Below are 21,177 nucleotides of genomic sequence, written 5' to 3'. Positions count from 1 at the left end.
AAGGAAGAAGGAAAGAAAGAAAGAAAGAAAGAAAGAAAGAAAGAAAGAAAGAAAGAAAGAAAGAAAGAAAGAAAGAAAGAAAGAAAGAAAGAAAGAAAGAAAGAAAGAAAGAAAGAAAGAAAGAAAGAAAGAAAGAAAGAAAGAAAGAAAGAAAGAAAGAAAGAAAGAAAAGAAATACAGTCCTGCAAAGTTGATCAGCAAAAGGTACTTGCTGAATGCATTTCTATTAGCATTTTAATTCTGATCAGAGCATGCCTTTGTGGAAAATTCTCTAATTGCTCCCACTTTCCCACATTTTGGTTTTTTTTCAGTACATGCTGGTACTGAATATCTTTAGGAGAAAAAGTCCAAATGGAAAATGGGCTTCAGACCTGCAAACACACCAGCATCCTGTCCACAGGGCAGTTCAAATAAAACCCCTCTGAAACAGCATCAAATATGCCCCAGCTGCCTGTCACTGCTCCAAAGGTCCCACTGCTTAATATGACACAAATAAGACTCCCCTTCCCCAGTCCAGGGCATAGCCATCCACATACAAGTACCCAGTTGCTGTCCAAAAATGAAATTAAAAACCCTGTTACACCACCAGAACCTGATTTTCAATGTTAGAAAACCACTGTCAGGCTGGTTGGAGCATACCACAGGTGGAAATTTCTAACGCCCTTTAACAGCAGCTCTTCTTTGAGGCCCCAAAGCAACACACGCAGGGAGTCACCGTGTGATTAAGGCACTGAGCTGGGATCCGGTCAAACTCCTGACACTGCCACATGTTCCTTGGATGACCATGGGCATTCACCTCATTTAGCTTTCACAGTCTAAAACTCTGCCCTGAAGTCCGTGCTGGCCACTGAGGCTCCTGCAAGGCCAACAATAGAAACAGGTTCCTACCCAAAGTGATCTGGAACAAACGTCCAAAGCCAAGGAGAATCCTGTCCTCAGGTCCTTTGTGGCTTCTCACTCCATAGACCTCTCCTCTCCTGTGATTTCATGCTTTGGCTGCTCAGGCCAAGGACCACCTCTGCCCACATGCGTCCTTCATGATCATCACAGGCTCCTTGAGGTTACACTGAGATGGGAACTATGTTCATGGTGGTGGTTGAGCACACAGGGTGCAAAGCCTGGTTTGAACCCAGAGACAGACACAACCCCTGCCCTGGCAAGCCGCAGCAGAAGCTCACCCAGGCATTGACACAAATGAAGGTGTTCAACCCCACACATCTCTTTTCCTCTCTATCTCTCCCAGTCCTTTCAACCCTGCAGATCTTGCACTCTTAGGGCATTTTTCTTATTATTCCTTATGGGGTAAAAACAGAGAGGGGAGGTACCCCCTACAGTGACTAATACTAATTTCAAAGATACTTAACTGTTCTCAGGCAAACTCAGCTTCTTATTAAATGTGAATGAGTCTGATCATATCATATTGAAGACAGAGATAAGTTTTCCAGAGCTAAGGAGACACTGTACAATGCTGGCAGGCTCATCTGTTTCTTGCTGGATGTATATAAATATGTTTTGCTATTGGTATTTACAAGACTTTATTAAGGCTCCAAATAAATGGCAACAGGGATTCCAGGCTCCAGTAAAACACGACTGTTGTGATTTTTCTGCTGTACAACGTCGTGTCAAAATTTACAAGACTCTGCATCTGTGAAACATCATCTCCTCCAGATCATTGGGGGAATTCAACTCTCCGAAGTGTCAGGAGGAACCTAAAGAGTTAGGAGCATTTGGGAATTTTGGAAATCTCAGGCCACAGGGTCAAGCTCTAATGCAATATGACAGTGCGGATGGTGTACCCATGGTAGCATATGAAAACCTGATTCTGTTTTGAAGCTGGATTCTATCTTGAACTAGGTTAAGCCATGGTGCCTCATGAGGTTTCCTGTGTTATCTCTGTTTACAAGCCGAAAAAAAATTAGGTAGTTTTCTTAAAGGCCAAGAGAGTAATTCAGTCTGGGACCAGAAAAGCAAGCTGAAGCCTTTCCGGTTCAGCAGCACTCAAAGGCTCTCTGATCTGAATGGATTGGGGATTTGTGCTGATATGGCATGAGTCAGAGCAGAGCCCAGCTCAGCAGGATGAGCAGGAATGGGAAAGGGGAGGGTGCTGTTTGAGCAGCACGCGTGGCTGTGGCTGTGAGCAGGCAGCAAGGCTGCCCGGGCAGGGGGGCACAGGCTGCCACACCCAGCTGCATCCTGGAGGATGCTCTGGGCCCTCTTGGGAAGTGGTAAGGTTGGCAATTTCCAGTAAATGTAAGAGCTGGAGAGGCAGTGGATGGATGGGGATTGTGCATCGTATTTCAGCCTCCTCTCAATCTCCCAGCACCAGTTAGGTCCTGAGCTCTAGTAGTACCTGGGCAGATACTTTCCTTTAGCTGAAGCAGCCACCAACGTGTCCTTTGTGTGCTACAGAACAACCACTGTCCACATGCACCCAGCCTGTTTGCAAACCCTATTCACATCCAGAGCTATACCTTGACAGCTGTGAGACCCAGAGGAGTTTATGCTCCCTTTGAAATGAAAGTTTTAGCTGCTGTGGCCAGGAGCACAGTGCTATGAAAGTGTGACACCTTGTTCCTCCCCTGGGGTGCGACTCATGACAATGCTCAAATTACCACAGACTCGCTCGACAGCCTCTGCTCCTGCGATTTTCAGATCAAAGGCACTACAGAGGCAAAAGGAGCATGTGAACACTTGCTTTCTCATCCCCTTTCTGGGGAGGGGAGCAGTGTTTGACTCAGAGCCTGGTCAGCTACACCCAGCCTATCTCAGGTTCTCCACCTACAGAAGAAGGGGATGGGACCCACTTGTCTGGTTTGCACAGATGTTGCAGAGGTTCGTTCTGTCCTGTGTTCAACCCACCTCATCCTGGAAGTGTTTAAGCTGGGAATATAGTTTATCTTGGCTCCTTAGTTAAACATAGGAGTGAGATACATACATACTATACTTTCATAGTATAATAATCTAAATGTCTGTGAGAATCTAGAGAGCAGAACACTGTAGGTATCTGTCTTGGAGCTGGATCTATTTCTAGGCTCTGCAGACAGCACTGACAGACCTCCATGGACCAGAATGAGAGCAGAGATACCTGCTGACATTTAGGCAAGTGGTCATAAAGGGCAGAATTTTGGTGTCTGACTCTGGAGATGAGTCTTGCCCCAGGAGCCCAGTAGTGGGGAAAATGGCCAAAAAAGCCTTATATTCACTGTTAGGCTATTGGCTGAGAGTCGTAGAAACAGCCAGACTCTACAGAGTATATCTGAACTCTCAGCTTTCCCCTTTTTCACCTGCTGTGGGTGAACCTCTGTAAATTGAAACCCTTCCTAACCTTTGGGGGAGGGATCCCAAAGCAGAGCCAAGTTGTGCTCCCTGTAACAGACCTGAAGAGCAGAGAGAGTTGGGATTTGGACCTGGTCTCCATTGCTTCTGATGCAAAGAGCTGCCATCACCTCCTGCCTGTTACCCCCCAGACCTGCCCGTGGCTGGGACAATAGATGTTGCCACAGCCCTTCACGCTGCTGGCTGACCTCGCAACTGGTCACTTCATCTGGTGAACAAAAGGTAGCATCACAGTGTTGCCATGGCAACATTCTGCCATCTGAATGGCAATGGCATCATATAAAGCAGGGGGAAACATCCCCGTCACATCGTGGGGCTGCGCTGAAACGTATCTTCTATTTAGACAAGGCAGCACGGGGAACACTAATGAATATTTAGCACTCGAAGCTCCTTCTGTGCTCAGTTTTTCATTTTTTGTTGCATAGCTCCCTAAGCACAAGGTTTACCTCCAAATGGTCTGAATATTGTTGCTGCTGTGCCTCTCATGTCACTGCTTCCCCAGTTCTCCCCTGGTTTCCATTTCTCTTCTGTGAATCAAAGTTGAAACCAGCACACAGCCCTCACAAAAGCAGCCTTTGCAAGTCAGGACTGATGCCTGGAGATGGCTGGGAGGTTGAGGAGGGGAACTGGGATTTTTGTGTGATCCAGTGTCCCAGCCTGTCCTTGCTGTGTCTAGATTGTGACTTTTATTATATCTACTGATATGATAACAGAGGCAAACTCCTCACAGATTATCTCAAAAAGGGTAAGATTTGGTTATTGCCACAAGAACTAGCCACTCTTAGGGCTTTTTTCCCCCCTTCATTAAACATAGCTGCTTTCAACAATCAATTCTCTGTGCTGTGGAAAATAAATAAATAAATAAAGTCTATCTTTGTTTCATCCAGGAAAAGCACTTGACTGAAAATGTCCTGTAACTCCTTTCTTCTTCTGTATTTTTTACCTAAAGTGTGAACGTGAAAAACAAAAGGGTCAAACCACCCAGAAGTCCAAATTGCAAACATTTTTAGGTGCCTTTTTATAGGACACAGTTTAAAAAGAGGCAATGGTGCATGGAGGTGAGTCTCACCTGTGCCTGCCAGGGCTGTGCAGCAGATTGAGCACCTCCTGGTGATGAGCAAGCTGTGGTTTTCAAAGGGTGGTAAGAGGCAGCAAGACCAGTGCTGGCTGGGGTGGCATGGGGTGTAGGTGCCCACTGATTTGGGTGCAGCTCACAGCTACCAAGGGGTGTGGGGAGGACAAGGCACAGCCCAGATTTCAGGTTGTGCTGGTGGCTGGGCACATTCTCTCCGGGTTGGCACCACCTCTCCAGCCTTCTTTTCAGCTACAGAGTAAGCTATAAACAGGGGTAAACCTCATGATATTTCAGATCTTATTCTGAAATAATCTTCTGGCATATATAAAGCTTTATTCTTGGAGAAGGGCAGATTCTCAGTATTGATTTTTACAGTGAAATCTGCTGGTTTTACTCGCCAGTGGCAAGGCATTGGGTTGTTGGGTTTTTTTGAGCATAGCAGTGCTACAAAAGCTGCTGGGTTCCTGAAAGCTTATCTGCGTGCTTCCTGCTTGGTACCTCTCCAAGGCACCAAGGATACAGGCGCAATTCAGCTGGCAGCTTTGTCAGTGATGGAAGGGGAGGAACTGTGCTATACTGGGTGTGTTGCTTTGGCAGCACTGAGAAGCTGGAGCTGTGTTTATTTGCTGCCAGTTGTAGGCTGTATGTTCAAAACCAGGAAAGGAAATTTTTCTCTCCATGGTTGCTGCTGAAGTCCTTTGAGATCTGTCCCATGGCTTCACAGGGAGAGGGACCTGCCTCTGGGGAAGTAAAAACAGGGCAGACCTGTGCTCTTTGCAAGCTGTTCCTCTGATCCAGCATTTGCATGAGTAAGTGTTGTCAAAATCATTTGCCAACTTACTCTTACATGGCAGCAATTCTAGCGAGGGCTGGAAACACCAGTTACTTTCTGGAGCTCATTTTTAAAGACTCTAATGACCTGCTTTTTTCCAGAACAGTTACACTTTTTCCACGAAAGCAAAGCAATGTGATAAATATTAAAAGTCTCAAGGTATTAATAAGATTGATTTAGCTGCCTTCCAGATTTGGAAGGCAGACATAACAAATGTCATCTCTGAAGACTGTACATCTCTGTACAAGGCTGAGAGACACTGATAGCAAAGCCAGTTTAGTGTCCTGCCCTGCTCAGTGTCAGGGTCTGTCCATCCTCCTCCAGCAATTGGAAGGCATTTAGTTCTATGACACATCAATGAACTCAGCCATTATTATCATGATTCTTGTGAAGTCAGTATGGCTGTTTAGGAAGGAAAAGCTGTCTCTTGACCACACAAGTAGATCACCCCAGCAGACATGAGGCCCACTGAAGAAGAAGCCATCTGGCTCGGAAGGTTTCCCAGGACCAGCCTCTGGCTTGGTGACCTGGGCAAGGCTCTGACTGCCTTGTTTCTCCTCACCTCTATCCTGGCTCACCAGAAGGATCTATAGATTCTTTCAGGATCTGTATATAAAAAAATGGGATCTGGAGAGGATAGGCTTACAGACTCAAAATAGTAACTGCTGTCCAGACTCTCTACCCCAGCAGAGAAAATGGCTGTCCTGGCTCCCTGAGGTACAACCACAAGGCTGAGCATTTTGCTTAGTCTTCTTCTAAAAAGTATGCTGGAAATAGGATGGAATTTCCTTCCCTAAGCAACTGGAGCTTTTGCTGCTAGGTCTATTTGCTGTTCTGGATGTTAGCAGCCAAAACACATACAAAGCCTTTTACTAGAGCACAGGGTCTATGTCTGCATTTCAACAGTCAGATAGATGATTTATTCATCCACTTCAGTAACCATTCAAACGGAGCAGATATTCACTACTGTGCAGAAAGCAATGAACACCGAGTGTGTGTTTGGTCTGCAAGAATCAACAGAACAGGATAGCAGAAGCTGTTTTTTCCAATGTAAAGGACTCCACTGCCATCCCTGTTAGTATCTCTGTCAAATTAAAGTTTCCCAAAGCTACAACTCTACTAAAGCACAGCTATTGGGCTCTCAGTTGGAATCCTGATTATAGCCATTTTATGTCTGTAAAAACACAACCTCTGATACAAGATGACTCCCAGATACTCTGCAAATGCTCATAAATGCACTTGATGCTCTATAGACACGTTTCTGTGTGTACTGGGAGAGGAGGCCCAGCTCTGGCAGGGCAAGCAAGACATTAAGTGAGACACAGCCGTTTCTTTCAACTGTAATGTCATTACAACTGTGCTAATCCTGGACTGTGGTCCTTTTGGTCTGGGGAAGAGGAGACAGAGAGGGAATAAATAGGAATGCTTAGGATAAAGCAGAAATAGAAGACAGAGGTGAGGGGAAGAAAGGAGTTGATAAAGTACAAAAGAATAATAATGATTTGGGGTTGCCCAGAAGCAGTCCTGTATAATACATGCTGAGGTTCTTTAACCTTCTTTTAAGGCTGGGTTAGTTCTGAAGCAAATCAGAACCCCAAATGAAAAGAGCAACCAGAGACCACCTCTTCTCCAAAACGACTGTGCAGTTCTGGCCCCTCTGAGGTGGAAGGCTGGGGGAGAAACTTTCAGCTTCTCAGCTTTCAGAAGATACATCTACATGAAAAAATCCTGTAGGCAGGAGGATCACCTGGATGTCAGAGTGTGAAGTTGTTCCTACGCATCCCTTATTCGATGGAGACAAGCTGCCTCACCGGACATGATCAGATACCTGAAAACAGGACCCATGGAAAATTTTTCCCCACGATGTTCCTACTTTAAAAAAAACAAAACAAAACACCACATTTTTTTATCTTGGTTTGTTCAAGCCCTAATTAATCCCACCCTCTCGCACTCATGAACTGTTGATAAAACCTGGACTCATCACTGTGTCTGTCAGATTTACTTTCTGGCAGAAGTGACAGATCCCCCCTCCCCTTACAGCTCAACTGGGGCCCTCTTTACCACCCAAATAAAAGCTGTGTTGGGCTGATGCATGTAGCATGTTGCTGCCTTATCCTGTAATGGATAGTTCCAGCTCCACATGTGTCCCTGCTTCAGTAGCTGCCTGTGAGCCCCTCCATGGGTTACTGTCCTCTGTGAGATCCAAGCCTCCCTGGGGATGCCCCTTGGCTGACCAACTATCAGTCACTGCATGTCCCAGCTGGGATGGTGTCTGAGCGAGGTTTCGTTGGTGTTGGAGAGAAGACAAGAGCTAAAGAGTCTCATAGGTCAGGGATTATCTTTACTTTTCTGGTCTCATCTACTTTTCTGAGCTTGTCCAGCTCATTCAGACCCTTGGTCCTCTCAAACCCTTTCATCCTCTAGATTCAGCTCTTTAGGGAGGGGGCAGCAAGTGTCTGCAGAGGTGCTAGCCCCTTTTGGGTGCTCCTCTCACTACACGAGCCACAGTCATACAGATACTAATCTAAGAATATTTCTGATCCTGTCTCCCTGCTGTCTAATTTCTCCATCTTTACTGGGCTAGTGGGACATCTATCCATCTCCAAGAATGTCAATAAAGATGTGAAACAATGATGCCAGCAAAGCACCTCCAGCAAGGCACAGAAGAGTGGCAAACTGCATGAAGTTCAACAAGGCCGAAAGCAAGGTCCTGCACCTGGATGAGGGCAATCCCAAGCACACATCTAGATGGAGAATGGATCAAAAACAGTCCAGAGGGGAAGGACTTGGGGGTGATCATGGATGAGAAGCTCAACATGAGCCGGCAAGGTGCACTTGCAGCCCAGAAAGCCAACTGTGTCCTGGGCTGCATCAAAAGAAGTGTGGCCAGCAGGGCCAGGGAGGTGATTCTCCCTGCTTTACTCGGCTCTCTTTAGACCCCACCTGGAGTGCTGTGTCAAATTCTGGAGACCCCAACAAAAGAAGGACATGGAGCTCCTGGAGAAAGTCCAGAGGAGGGCCATGAAGGTGATCAAGGGCTGGAGCACCTCTCCTACAAACACAGGCTGAGGGAGCTGGGGCTGTTCAGTCTGGAGAAGGTTCTGTGGAGACCTCATGGCAACCTTCCAGTGCCTGAAGAAGCCTACATGAAAGCTGGGGAGAGACTTTTTACAAGGGCTTGTAGTGAGAGGACAAGAGATAATGGATCAAAACTGGAAGAGGTGAGATTTAGGTTAGAAATTAGGAAGACATTCTTTCCTGTGAGGGTGGTGAGACACTGGCAAAGGTTGCCCAGGGAAGCTGTGGAAGCCCCATTCCTGGAAGACCTCAAGGCCAGGTTGGATGAAGCAACTGATATGGTGGGAGGTGTCCCTGCCCATGCAGGGAGCGTGGAACTAGATGATATTTAAGGTCCCACCCAAAGCAAACCATTTTATGATTCTCTGATTCCATGATACATATATTGAGTATCATCAGCCTGTTTTCAGCCTAATCAACAATCCCCACTTACACCAAAACCTCATCTGAATTAATAATCACTATTAGAAGCTGCTAAAATTCAGAGACTCCAATCTTTCTTCAGCTGGAAACATCAACAAAACTCCCTGAGATGGGTCAATCTTCAGAGGTGGGATTTGTCTCAGCTATCTTCAAATGTCTACGGTGTGGCTGGCTCCAGCTCAGCTGGTTCATTATCTTTTCTTTATAGTAAATGGAGTGAACTGGCACTTCTAAGGCTCAATTCCCTTGACCTGTGTTAGGATAGGGTGATGTGTCTCCCAGCTGCCAACCAGAAACGCATATTTTTGTGTTTCCCGTGCCACAATCTGGCAGAAACAAGGATGAAAACATCTTGTTAAGGTTTCTGCTCAGTATTCTAACACTGTGATTGTCTGTCTGACTTATCTTGTGTGCAGCAGGAAGGGCTGCCACCAAACAGGTGGAGCTGAACTTTAAAAAATGGCAGTTGTTACACAATATGGGGCAAAATCTCATAATTGTGGTTTAAAGAGATGGTTTCAAATTGTACCAGTTGCCTGAAAACTGCCTGTTGTGCATGATATGTGCAAAGGTAATGGACAGCCATTCAATAAGTTAATCAGCTAACTCTCTTTACACTAAAGACTTAGGATCACCTGGATGTAATGACTATTGGAAAGCCAATTTTTAAAGTGTTTCCTCGCCTTCTTTTTTATCTACTGTTACATTTGTGCCATCATCACCACTTCCTAACTATCCCTCCTTCTTTACCTTCTTTTGCTTATTAAAAACAACGTAAAAGGCACCATCAGTCTGCAAACAAACAATGGAAGGTGTAAGGAAGGATTCAGTTTAGTAAAAGAAAGAAATCTGTCACATGGGGATTGTCTCCTACTGATTGATGTTTGTCCTCTATGAGCCCCTACAGGAGTTATGCAGACATCACCCAAGGGATGTTACGTGTCTCCCTCTAACCCATAAAGGTAAAAATCTCCCACAGCTTCCAGGGGGATGAAGTCCAGCCTTATGACTGGAGGACTGAGCTTTGGTCCCCCTGAAGAGCTGTAGCCAGGACTGTCACAAACATTGATCTTCAAAGCATCAGCACGATCGATACAGCTGGTGCTGTGGTGCAGTTATTGACACTGGGATGCCTGAAAACAAAAGCCAGCCAGGTGATGGGGACTATGGCATTTCTTCATGAGCAATGGCCGGACTTGTGCCTCACAGCTCATGTGAGAGACCAAAGCAGCTCCACAATTCATGCTCTAGCCAGAGCCAGCGATTTCTTGCTGAGCATTCTGGGCAGTGCTGTGGTCCTCTGGGTGCAGCACTTTGTAGCTCTTACCCACATGGAGCATGATTTCTTGTGTGCCACCATAGAAAGAGGGAGCCCACCTTGGGGGTGCAGAGCAGGGACCCAGGTCTACTCTTTCCCCTGTTTTGTAATCCCCTGAGGATTTAGGGCAAGTTACATCTCAAACCCCCACGCACTCAGTTTCCTTGCTGAAAGTGGAGATAATCTGTACCTCAGAGGAGGAACATTGCACGGATAAGTCAATTAGCCATGAAATCACAGATGGAAGACGCAAAAGAAATGCAAAGGATTAGTTCTGCAGAGCAACCCTGCCAGGCACAAGTACATTTTTAGATCCTTTTTTCCCCCCCAACTAAAAACCACCAGCAAGCTGCTCCTTCCAGTCCTGCTTAACCTGTTAATGGGGCACCCATACCAATACCAGCTACATCTGTAGCTAAGGAAAGGTAGGAGTGAGGACACCAGGGCAGCCCAGCCTGTCCTGGCACCAGGTCACCAGTGGCCTGCAGAGCCCACTGCTCCTTTGCCTTTGCCTGGAAAATGCTGCATGTCCATGAGAACAACAGCATCTCCTTGTCTGTGTCACAGATGGTGACCTAAACCAGGCTGAAAAGCAGAGCAGGATGCAGCAAGCTCACTGCTGTGTTCAAAGGTGGGATGAGCTGAAGGGCACGCCATATTTTGGACTTTATGCAAGTGTCTGGCTCTCCTGGGGCCCCAGGGTAAGATCAGGTATGGGCAGGGTCTTGCAAAAAAGGCAGATGCTGCTTCGAGTCACCTGAGCACATAAATTATAGGAAATATTGTCAGCAATAAGCTCTTAATGGTAATGAAATGGCAACAGCAAAGGGTCTAATTTCAGGAGAAGCCACTGAACTACTTCTTGCTTGTAATCACCAAAAGATTTTTCTTCAGGTGTTTGCTGACTCCATTCTCTGTTGCATGGCAGCAGTGTCCAGCAAGGCCAGCACTGACACTGCAGCACTGGCTCCCTGGTGCTGTCCTAATGCTATTACTAATCACTGCTCTTAAATATATCTCAGCCTTTGGAGAGCCAGAACAGGGGGTGTGGTCCTGGCCTTGACCCTTTCTTCCCTTTAATGAACCTCTCTACTTGTTCCTTTGGAACTGCTCTTCCTCACAGAATCACAGATTTGTCAGAGCTGGAAGGGACCTCTAGAGATCATCTAGTCCAGCTCCCCTGTTACAGCAGGATTCCCCAGAGCCCATTACTCGGGACTGCATCCAGGTGGGTCTTGAATATCTCCAGAGAAGGGGACTCCACAACCTCCCTGGACAGCCTGTCCCAGGGCTCTGCCACCCTCACCATAAATAAGTTTTTCCTCATATGTAAATGGAACTTTCTGTGTTCCAGCTTGTGCCTGTTGCCTCTTGTCCTGTCACTGGAAACTACTGAAAAGAGTCTGGCTCTATCCTCCTTGCACCCTCCATCCACAATATTTTGAAGCAACCCTGCTGATGTCCTTCTCAGAGAGTGTCCAGGACTGTGTTGTGGCTGGGCTTGGGGACACTACATCAAGGGTTCTACACCATGGTCTTCATCATCATTGTTAGGGTGTGTTTGCCTGCCAGAGCTGACCACTGCTGAATTGCTATGGTTTCTCCTCAAGGTGCTTTTTATTCCAGCAGGGCCTCAAGTAGGTGATCTAGAAATCTGTTAAAGGATTTTATTTTATATTTTATTTTATAATTTAATTTCATTTATTCAATTTAATTAATTTTATTTCATATTTTATTTTAATGTAGTTTAAGAACATCTTTAACATCTGGGACTTTGAAAGAACTGTACAGACTCTATACAGATTTACTCTAAGTTAGTGTCCCATAGATAATTAAGTGGTCCTCATTTTAAAAGGTCACTTAGAAACATTATTGAATTTATTACCCACTAGTGTTAACCACCTGGGAGGTAAAATTATCTCACCCAAGGAAAACTCATCCTGTAGCCATGCAGCCTGTAAGCAGCATTGTCAGACACAGACTATGGGTTTGTGTGGTGATTTATCTCACAGCAGTAAGTGAAGGGGCTCTTGTCCTTCCTCAGCCTTCCCAAACCCATTCCCCAGTCCCCGGAGCTGGTGTGCCTATTTATCTGGAAGAGATTGGATTACAAAAACAATCTCGGCTAAAAGAAGAAACATGTAAGAAAAGAAACCCCAAAGTGAGTAAATGAGGTTTATATTATCTGCCCTGTGAAGAGAAGCAAGTTACAGCAGGAGCAAAGAGCCACGAGAAGGGGAAGGCTTTCACCTGCTGCTTGAGAAAGTCTAATACACGACTCCTGTTTCTTCTTGAAATGTTGTCGTTTTTTGAGATCGCTGCTGAGAAACAGCTTCCTGTATTTTTTGTTGCTTATAAATAAAAACTTAAGCAAGTTTTTTCTTATATAGGCAGAAGTCCTTAGGCACACTTGCATGAGCAAGATAATGCTTTTGCTGGTAATCCGTTTTGTTAGAAAACTTTGGTAAATGATACCAGACAAAGGCCTCTTTTGCCCTGGGCTGCCCAACCCAGGAGGGTTGGGCTGTAGATCCAATCTTTACCAATAAGCTGTTAAAAATGCAGAGCAGGCTATTGTGCAGATCGGCTGCTTTGCTGAGTTTCACATAGAAAGAAAAAACATTTTACAGTCCTTATGGCAGCCTCAGGTATCTAACATTTCAGTATTGCCACATCATCTACATTACAGAGGTCAAATACTGATGCTGGAAGAGTCCACAGTGACTCTGCACTTCCTGCATGCCTCATAAACACAGTTGCAACAGGAAAATACTCCCAAGTGAACAGTCTGCAGGCTGGCTTCACACCTACTTCTGTCTCAGTTTGCTGGCAGTATTTCCAGCTGATGTGCAAACCTCCTCTCATCCAAACAACATTAGCTTGGACCTGATTAAGACATTTCCAGAGCAAAGGTGCATTCCTTCTGCATAAACATCACGGTTTCTTTGTCAAAGCCATTTTGTTACAAAGATGGGAGAGCGATTGTCATCCGGAGAGGACCATCCTGAAGGAGCAATGCTAGGTTTATTGTAGCTCTGCCTAGGATCTGCTGGACCTAGAGCAGTGGGCCAAGGACTTGCTGGCCCCCAGGTCAGCAACCCAGTAGCAGGGCTGGCTGAGCTGGTTGTGTGATGACTTCTCACTCACCCTGGTTTAAGTGCAGCCTGTTAATTAAACCATTGGTGACACTGCAGCCCGGGCAACCTAGCAAAAGGGAACTTGTTTTGCATGCTGGAACTCTTGGTAGGAAATGCAATTATGGGGACCTTTGCAAATCTAATCATCCCTTCTGAACACATTGCTTCCTGCTTTTGGGCATATCCCTTCTCCCTTTGCTCTATTCCTCAGGGCTGCAAGCAGATACATGTCTGGAGCAAGGCTGTGTACAGCCACCACTTCATCACACCTGAGGATCTGGCATGCTTGGCCCTCTGCGCTCAATGAAAGTGTAGGTCTCACCTTTGCAGGGGGCGGGTTGATAAAATGCTTCCTTGCACTGAAAGAGAGCAAACTCGAGCAGAAATGCTCGACAACACACCAAGTGCTGAAAGCAGCCTGGGAAACCTGTCTCTCCCTTTGCAGATGCTCAGCCTCCAGGATAGCTGGGAGGCTGACACTAATTTTCAGGTATTTCCAGCTTGGTTTTCTAAGCACTTGTTTGTAACACTGAACATGGTTTACTTTCAGAGCAGCCTTCCACTGAAGCATCCCATCCTCCCAAGACTTTTTGCTCCCCTTTCTCTCCTGTTGTGTTAGTACTTCAGTGGTTCTAAAATCATGACTCCACCAAGCTAGGGGAGGGTTTCTTTACACAAAAAAGGCTTATCATCACAGGAAATGAAGGTGAATAATAAACAGTCTAGTGTCTTAAAAGATGCTTGCCAGAAACCAAATTATCAGATACACACATTAATCCTAATTGTGTGTCACCATCGCTTGAAAAGCACCTATGGCCTTCTCTGCATATTTCAGCTCTTTTCTGTTCCCTTGTCTCCTGTGGATAAATAAGGTTTGGCTGCAATTATGTGTTACAGCAAACTGAAAAAAAAAAATAAAAGAAGCCCATCTTCCCAAGGAAATACATCATTAGTGTGTGATCATGGCAGGACCCTTATTATTTAAAAGCAACATCTTTCTGCCTGTATTTTTTTGACAATCACATTTTTTAAAAAATCAAATTAAAACCTGCATATTTCTCTACATATGGGTATTGTTGAAACTGTCACACCTAATAAGAGCACGAAAAGACAGATGAAAGCGCCGCGCTCATTGCTGAGCAGCTGGGAACGGCGCTGAGAAAAGCACAGCAATTGAGATTAAGAGAGAGCCTTCACAGCACAAGATAACCCAGCTGCTTGGAAAATCAAATCTATTGAACATACAGATTTCATGCAACAAAACAACGCCTTGCTGCTAAAGGAAAATAACAATGCTCACGCAGAGTTGTAGAGTCGTCGATTCAATTTGGAGATAAACGGCCAGTCTGATATTTTTCCTCTTTAAAAAAAGTCAGGGTTAGCTTTTTAATTGTAACTATTCATTGCCTCTTCTTGCCAACTCTGGAGTTCAGCTCAGAGATTTTAATTTGGTAATGACATATCCCACAATTTACTGGAAAGGGCACTTGGATGGGGAGTTAGGATGCGCAGGTTCCCTTCCAGGGTCTCACGTTGGCTTTAGGTACCTCCTTCCTACCAGTCTTCTGTGCTGAAGAGACAGCAGGGCCTTTGTGAAGTGTTTTGACAGCTCTGGAAGAAAAGTGGTATATCACTATCCCCTCATTTCTGTACTCCTACCTAATTCATGCTAAGGAGTCAGGAATAACAGGATCTACAAAGCTGATCAGAAAATGCTTTGCACTCTGATATGTCATGTACATTGTGAGGTGCCATAATCTTCTCTATTTGGGTGCAAATGTTTTTTTTTTGAAAAAAGGGGATATTTTCTCATGGGAAGTGATACTTGCCTCTAAATTTTTCATTGAAATCTGCTTTTCCGTTAAAAAAATATTTTATATTTTTTTTTTATCAGCTATGAAACAGCAAACTGTTCTGTTTCTGTTTTAAATCACCATTGTAATCCAAATATAACACTTTACCTACAGTGAAGTTTTTCAGTCCAAGTATAAAGTGTTGATCATTCCCACTCTATTATCTTTTTTATTGCACTGTGGAAACTATGAAAACAAAATAACTTCTCCAACAGCAAAACTCAGCCTTCCTTCCCAGACTCAGGAAATACATAAGGCTGTGAACAGGGAATTACAAAACCTGCCTTTTTCTTTACTTCAAGAGACTCTGTTTTCAGTAACCTTCTATTAACCTATGGATGTGTGTGATATTGAGAAAAGTAATACTTCTGGAGTTTTAATTGGATATCAAAAGAAACAGAATAGTCTTAATTCCTCTAAATGAAGCCTTTTATTTTGGCATCAAAGATGGCTAATATTTTCCCTCTGATAGCCTTTTGTTAGGCATTTAGCATTGTAATAACTAACTAGTCATTCCTGCTCTGTTTTATTGCCCTGCCCAGTTCTTTAATCAATGACACAATACTTTACCTTTCACTAATGCCTTCAGTTTCCTTGACAACTTTTGTAAGAAAGTTGGCCAAAGAGTTTGCAAAGTCCATGGAAATGACTGTTGACCTGTTTCCTTTCAACTCATTGTATTGGTACTGAAGACTTCAGAGAGGCTGGGGGAAGAGTATCATGTTGCCCAGAAAAGGCTGTTTAAGTTACAAGTCCCCTGCAAAAAGAAAGCTACTGGAGGTGCTACAGTTGGAGTTCCTTCTTGCTCCTGCTTAGACTAGCAATAATATATATTACAACTTGTAGCCCTGAAATTATCCTCTCGGGATGAATTCCTAACACCATGAGTCCTTTCTTGAAAGGATATAATTAACAATGTTCTGCTTCTCCCTCTCTTCTCCCTGGCAAATCTAGACTCAGGCCTTTACATCTCTGCTCTGGTATCCTCCCGTCCTTGTGAAAATGATGCGAGTTTTGGCCTTAATAACAAGCCATGCAAAATCTACATAATTGACCCCTTTTCTGAAAATATTTCAAAGCTTTCTCTTTAATCTTTGAATATGCATGTGCAGAAGGAATGCCCTCATTTCAGCAGACCCCCATTGCATACAGCAGCCTTCTTGCTGCCACGCAGGAAAAGCAACTAGGGAGTTGTAAGAAATGGGGGTTTTTCCTCCCAGATGCCAAGTATTTCCTCTCTTTGTGATTTTTAGATGAAGGAGCTCAATCTCTATTTCTGTGCAAGGCTTCCATATATATAATATACACATATTATAACCCAGGAATCCATGGGATATCAGGGTGACTGGGTCCCACACTGAGATTCTTTGGCCACTGGTGATCTCTGGGGCTTGAGTGAATGGTCTGAAGTTCTTTTACAGCATCACAGAAACATTTCTGTGCTGTCTACCAGGGCAGAGAGGTACCCCAAGAGACTCAGAGGTGAGAGTTGGATCCTTGACTCAAAGATCTGGAAACTGCTCATCAAGAGTGTTAAGGCACTCCTGCTTTTGCTCAAGGCATGAGCTGTCAATGGGACAATTTTCCATTGTGTGTCATTTGACTGATTTTCGTGCCACCTGGCCAGGTTCAGGGCTAATCACTCATGACTTGTAAGCCTGATTCAAAGTCTGCTGAGTTCATGGCACATCTCCATTGAACCTGAGAGGACCTCAGAGCAGTGCTGGTGTTGGTCTGAAATAGTGGGGAAGAGGGTGTGGGGTTTTTTATGGTTGTTTTGTTGTTGTTGTTGTTGTTGGGGTTTTTTGTGGTTTGTTGTTGTTGGGGTTTTTGTTTTGTTTTTTACTACTTACAAACACTACTGACCTCACTATGAGCTTTTTTTGCTGCATCCAAAGGCAGAGCTACACATGTGGGAAAGATCTTGCTGGTCTCCATGTATTAGCCAAGTGTTTTTTTCTCTAGTTCTTGGGTGGGTTGCTGAGAGCTGCCTGATCACAGGTGGCAGGTTTACCACCGAATTTTCTGCCCATTAATATCATTTAAAGACATCTACAAACTTAGCCTCCACGTCCCTTTTCCAGGAATCGTATCACCAGGAAAATCTTGTGCAACTGATTGTGGGAATTGACGACATGTGCCCTTGTGAACAAAAAAGAGATTACAGCATCCTAATGTAATTACGGGGAGAACAACCCCGTGTACCAGTACAGGCTGGGGGCTGACCTGCTGGAGAGCAGGGTAGGAGAAAGGGACCTGGGGGTCCTGGTAGACAGGAGGATGACCATGAGCCAGTAATGTGCCCTTGTAGCCAAGAAGGCCAATGGCATCCTGGGGTGTATTAGAAAGGGGGTGGTTAGTAGGTCAAGGGAGGTTCTCCTCCCCCTCTATTCTGCCTTGGTGAGGCCGCACCTGGAATATTGTGTCCAGTTCTGGGCTCCTCAGTTCAAGAAGGACAGGGAACTGCTTGAAAGAGTCCTGTGCAGAGCCACAAAGGTGATCAAGGGAGTGGAACATCTCCCTGATGAGGAAAGGCTGAGGGAGCTGGGTCTCTTTAGCTTGGAGAAGAGGAGACTGAGGGGCGACCTCATCAGTGTTTACAAATACATTAAGGGCAAGTGTCAGGAGGATGGAGCCAGGCTTTTTTTCAGTGATGTCCAGTGATAGGACAAGGGGTAATGGGTGCAAACTGGAACATAGGAGGTTCCATGTAAACATCAGAAAAAACTTCTTTCCTGTGAGAGTGACAGAGCCCTGGAACAGGCTGCCCAGAGAGGCTATGGAGTCTCCTTCACTGGAGACATTCAAAACCTGCCTGGACACGTTCCTGTGTGATGTGCTCTGGGTGATCCTGCTCTGGCAGGGGGTTGGACTGGATGATATTTTGAGGTCACTTCCAATCCCTAGGATTCTGTGATTCTGTGATCGTAAATGGGAAGGAATGGAATTTGCTACAGAAATTCTGGGAGAGGGCATCCAGGCTACTCTATCCAAATATGACTCACATGACTCACTCCTGGAGATCCATCCATAAGCCATAGATCCACAGGGGACTTTTTGTCAACCATGGATGGAAAATCACAGTCCTATGTTTTCATTGCTTGTTTCCCCAGCTTCTCACAGCTATGCTTTACAGAAACCTTCTTTCTTTTTCTGTATCATTCAGATGTCAACCTCTTCTTATGCACTGGACCATGGTTCACTCGACCCTTGCTTATACCGCTCTGTTCATTGTCCCCTTTCTACCCATCCCTCTAAACCACTTCATTTTTCATTCAGATACAAAGCCATGTGGTTCTTATGCCTTTGCCTGCCAACAGGACTGAGAAAAAGGATGGTGAAAACAGATTGTGGTTTCATAACTGTGATTGAGACCTGCCTTACCCAGTTCCAGAAAGGGACTTCTACTTCTCCATCCTTTGGAGACAGTCAGTTCTTCCACTTGCTAAAATTCAGCTTCTCCAAGTCAATACTACTCACGTGTTTATTCAAAATCAATACTGCTTATTACAGCTTCTGCAATTGTGCCTCACTATCATGTCACCTGGTTAGCTCACAACCTTTCCAGCAGACTCCCAGCTTGCTGTGAAGTGTTGGGAGCTGCAAGATTGAGAAAAAGCGAACATGAAATCAGACAGAAATAGAGATCTGCTGATGGGGGGTGTCACATAAGACAAGCTGCCAAGAATTCCCTCGTCTGCTTCTCACTCCCTCTGCTCAGACACAAACGGCCACATGAGAGACAGTCATGGGCTTTGAAATCTCTGCTTTACTCTCAGTCTGCTTTCCCTTCTGAAAAACAGAAGTGATAACTCATTCCTAGTTCGGGAGTCACGGCAAGGATCAGCCAGTGCTCAAGAAGAAGCACCATCTAAACAGTGCATTATATTTTTGTACCTTGATGCTGCCCCTGCTGAAGCAGATGGCAAACTCTTATCACATTTAATGAGGCCATAAAAAGCCCATTGTGCCCAGGAGATGTGCAGGAGCTCCTCTTGTAGCCCACACACTGTGAGTACCACTTTCCTTTTTGTTGTCTCCAAGGACTCAGCAAGCCTCCACTGACCCCCTGCCCACACCCAGCCTCCTCCATACTGAGCTGCGGAAGAGGGGAGGCCAAATTCACAGTGATCATAGAATCATACAATGGTTTGGGTTGGAAGGGACCTTAAAGATCATCTAGTTCCAACCCCCTTGCATGGGCAGGGACACCTCCCACTAGACCAGGTTGCTCAAAATCCCATCCTACTTGCCCTTGAACACTTGCAGTGATGGGGTCTACAGAGTTTCTCTGGACAACCTGTTCCAGGGTCTAATAAAGGCTTCTAACAATTCTTCTTCCACTTAATGCATTTGCTTCATAGAGGGGTTTGTATATTTTATTTTTTTTAGTATGTCACTGGATTGATGGCAGTGCCTGTGCTGGCACCTCTGCGATCCCCCTGCTCCCAGCCCAACCCAAGTCCCTCAAGTGCCCCAACTTGCAGGTGAGACAAAGCATTCAGGAGAGGCAATCATGAGAGGCTGCAGGAGGGTCTCGAGGCACTGAATTACATAGCATTAAAATGGCAGATGGAATTCAGTGTCTATTCATGTGAAGAGAATTGTGTGGAAAAAAAAATAAACCTATCTACATGTATGGAATGAGGCTTTTAAAGTGCTGGTACCAGTCATGAAAGAGAAGCTTGAGAAATTGTGGATGGTTTTCTGAAAACATTGAATCATACTGAGTGGTAATGAGAAAGACAAAGTGAACATTAGGAAATCTAAGGGAAGAGATTGAGAATAAAATGCAGACTTCATTATACCACTGTAGAAATCTCTGTGCACCCGCAATTTGAAGATTCTGCCTTGTTCTGATAACTTCATATTGAAAAATGAGAGTAAAGAGAGATGAGGGGCAATCGAAGGTGTAGAAGAGCTTTTGTAATACAGAGAAATCTGAATGGACAACTTTTGGACTTGAAAAAGTGATAAAGAGCAGCTAAGGGTCTGTAAAATAACAAACCGTGCAGCAAAGAAGAACAGAAAAGTAGTACTGGTTTGTTTCTCACAATCATAGATTCAAAGAATCATAGAATGATTTGGGTTGGAAGGGACCTTAATGATCACCTAGTTCCAACCTCCCTGCATGGGCAGGGACACCTCCTGCTAAACCAGGAGGTTTCAAACCTGGAATAATATAGGAACTAGTAGGCATGCAGTAATATTGTCAAGCATTACTTTAAAATGAACCTAAGAGAGCACAAAAGATATTGTGGAGCCCAAAGTAAAAGTGATGCAAAAGGAAATAGATAAAGCAAATAGGTAACTTTCATAGAATCATAGAACTATTCAGGTTGGAGAAGACCCTTGGGATCACCGAGTCCAACCATCATCCCTACTCTACAAAGTTCTCCCCTAAACCATATCCACCAACACCACATCCAAACCACCCTTCAACACATCCAGGGATGGTGACTCAACCACCTCCCTGGGCAGCCTATTCCAGTGTCTAACCACTCTTTCTGTGAAAAAAAAAAATTTCCTAATGTCCAGTCTAAACCAGCCCTGTTGCAGCTTGAAGCCATTCCCTCTTGTTCTGTCGCTAGTGACCTGTGAGAAGAGACCAGCACCAACCTCTCTACAATGACCTTTCAGGTAGTTGTAGAGACTGATGAGGTCTCCCCTCAGCCTCCTCTTTCTCAAACTAAACATTCCAAGCTCATTCAAGCATTCTTCATAAGATTTTTTCTCTAGGCCCTTCACCAGCTTTGTTGCTCTTCTGTCCTCACTCCAGCACCTCGATATTTCTCTTGAATTGAGGTGCCCAAAACTGGACACAATACTCCAGGTGTGAATTTTAGAGTGGTTAAGTCGTTTCACAGCTGTTAAATGTGAAGGTCTGGCTGCAACTTTTAGCTTAGGAAGAAAATGTATTAATTGCTAATTCCTCTCTGTGAGCATGGGTGGACATTACGCTGGGCTTGACGGCTGTTTGCCCCACGGTGGCAGGGTGCCTCATACACTTGCACCTTACAGACCCTCCTGCAGAGGAAGCACAAAGAGAAGGGCAGTTCTCTGTGATGGCAAAATAAAGTCTGGCTTAGAAAGACAGCCCTTGTGTCAGCAGCAGAGCTGCTGCT

General features: G+C 44.9%; 1 protein-coding gene across 1 annotated transcript in view; it reads right to left on the bottom strand.

Annotated features, from left to right (window-relative positions):
- The window catches only part of FRMD4A (FERM domain containing 4A), a 383,479-nt gene that overhangs the window by 290,734 nt on the left and 71,568 nt on the right, over positions 1-21,177 (bottom strand). The gene's annotated exons all lie outside the window — the stretch shown is intronic.

Source organism: Apus apus, chromosome 1 (genome assembly GCF_020740795.1).
Source record: "Apus apus isolate bApuApu2 chromosome 1, bApuApu2.pri.cur, whole genome shotgun sequence".
Taxonomy (NCBI): domain Eukaryota; kingdom Metazoa; phylum Chordata; class Aves; order Apodiformes; family Apodidae; genus Apus; species Apus apus.
Note: the sequence above shows the minus strand (reverse complement) of the source record. Positions and strands in the feature narration are given on the sequence as shown.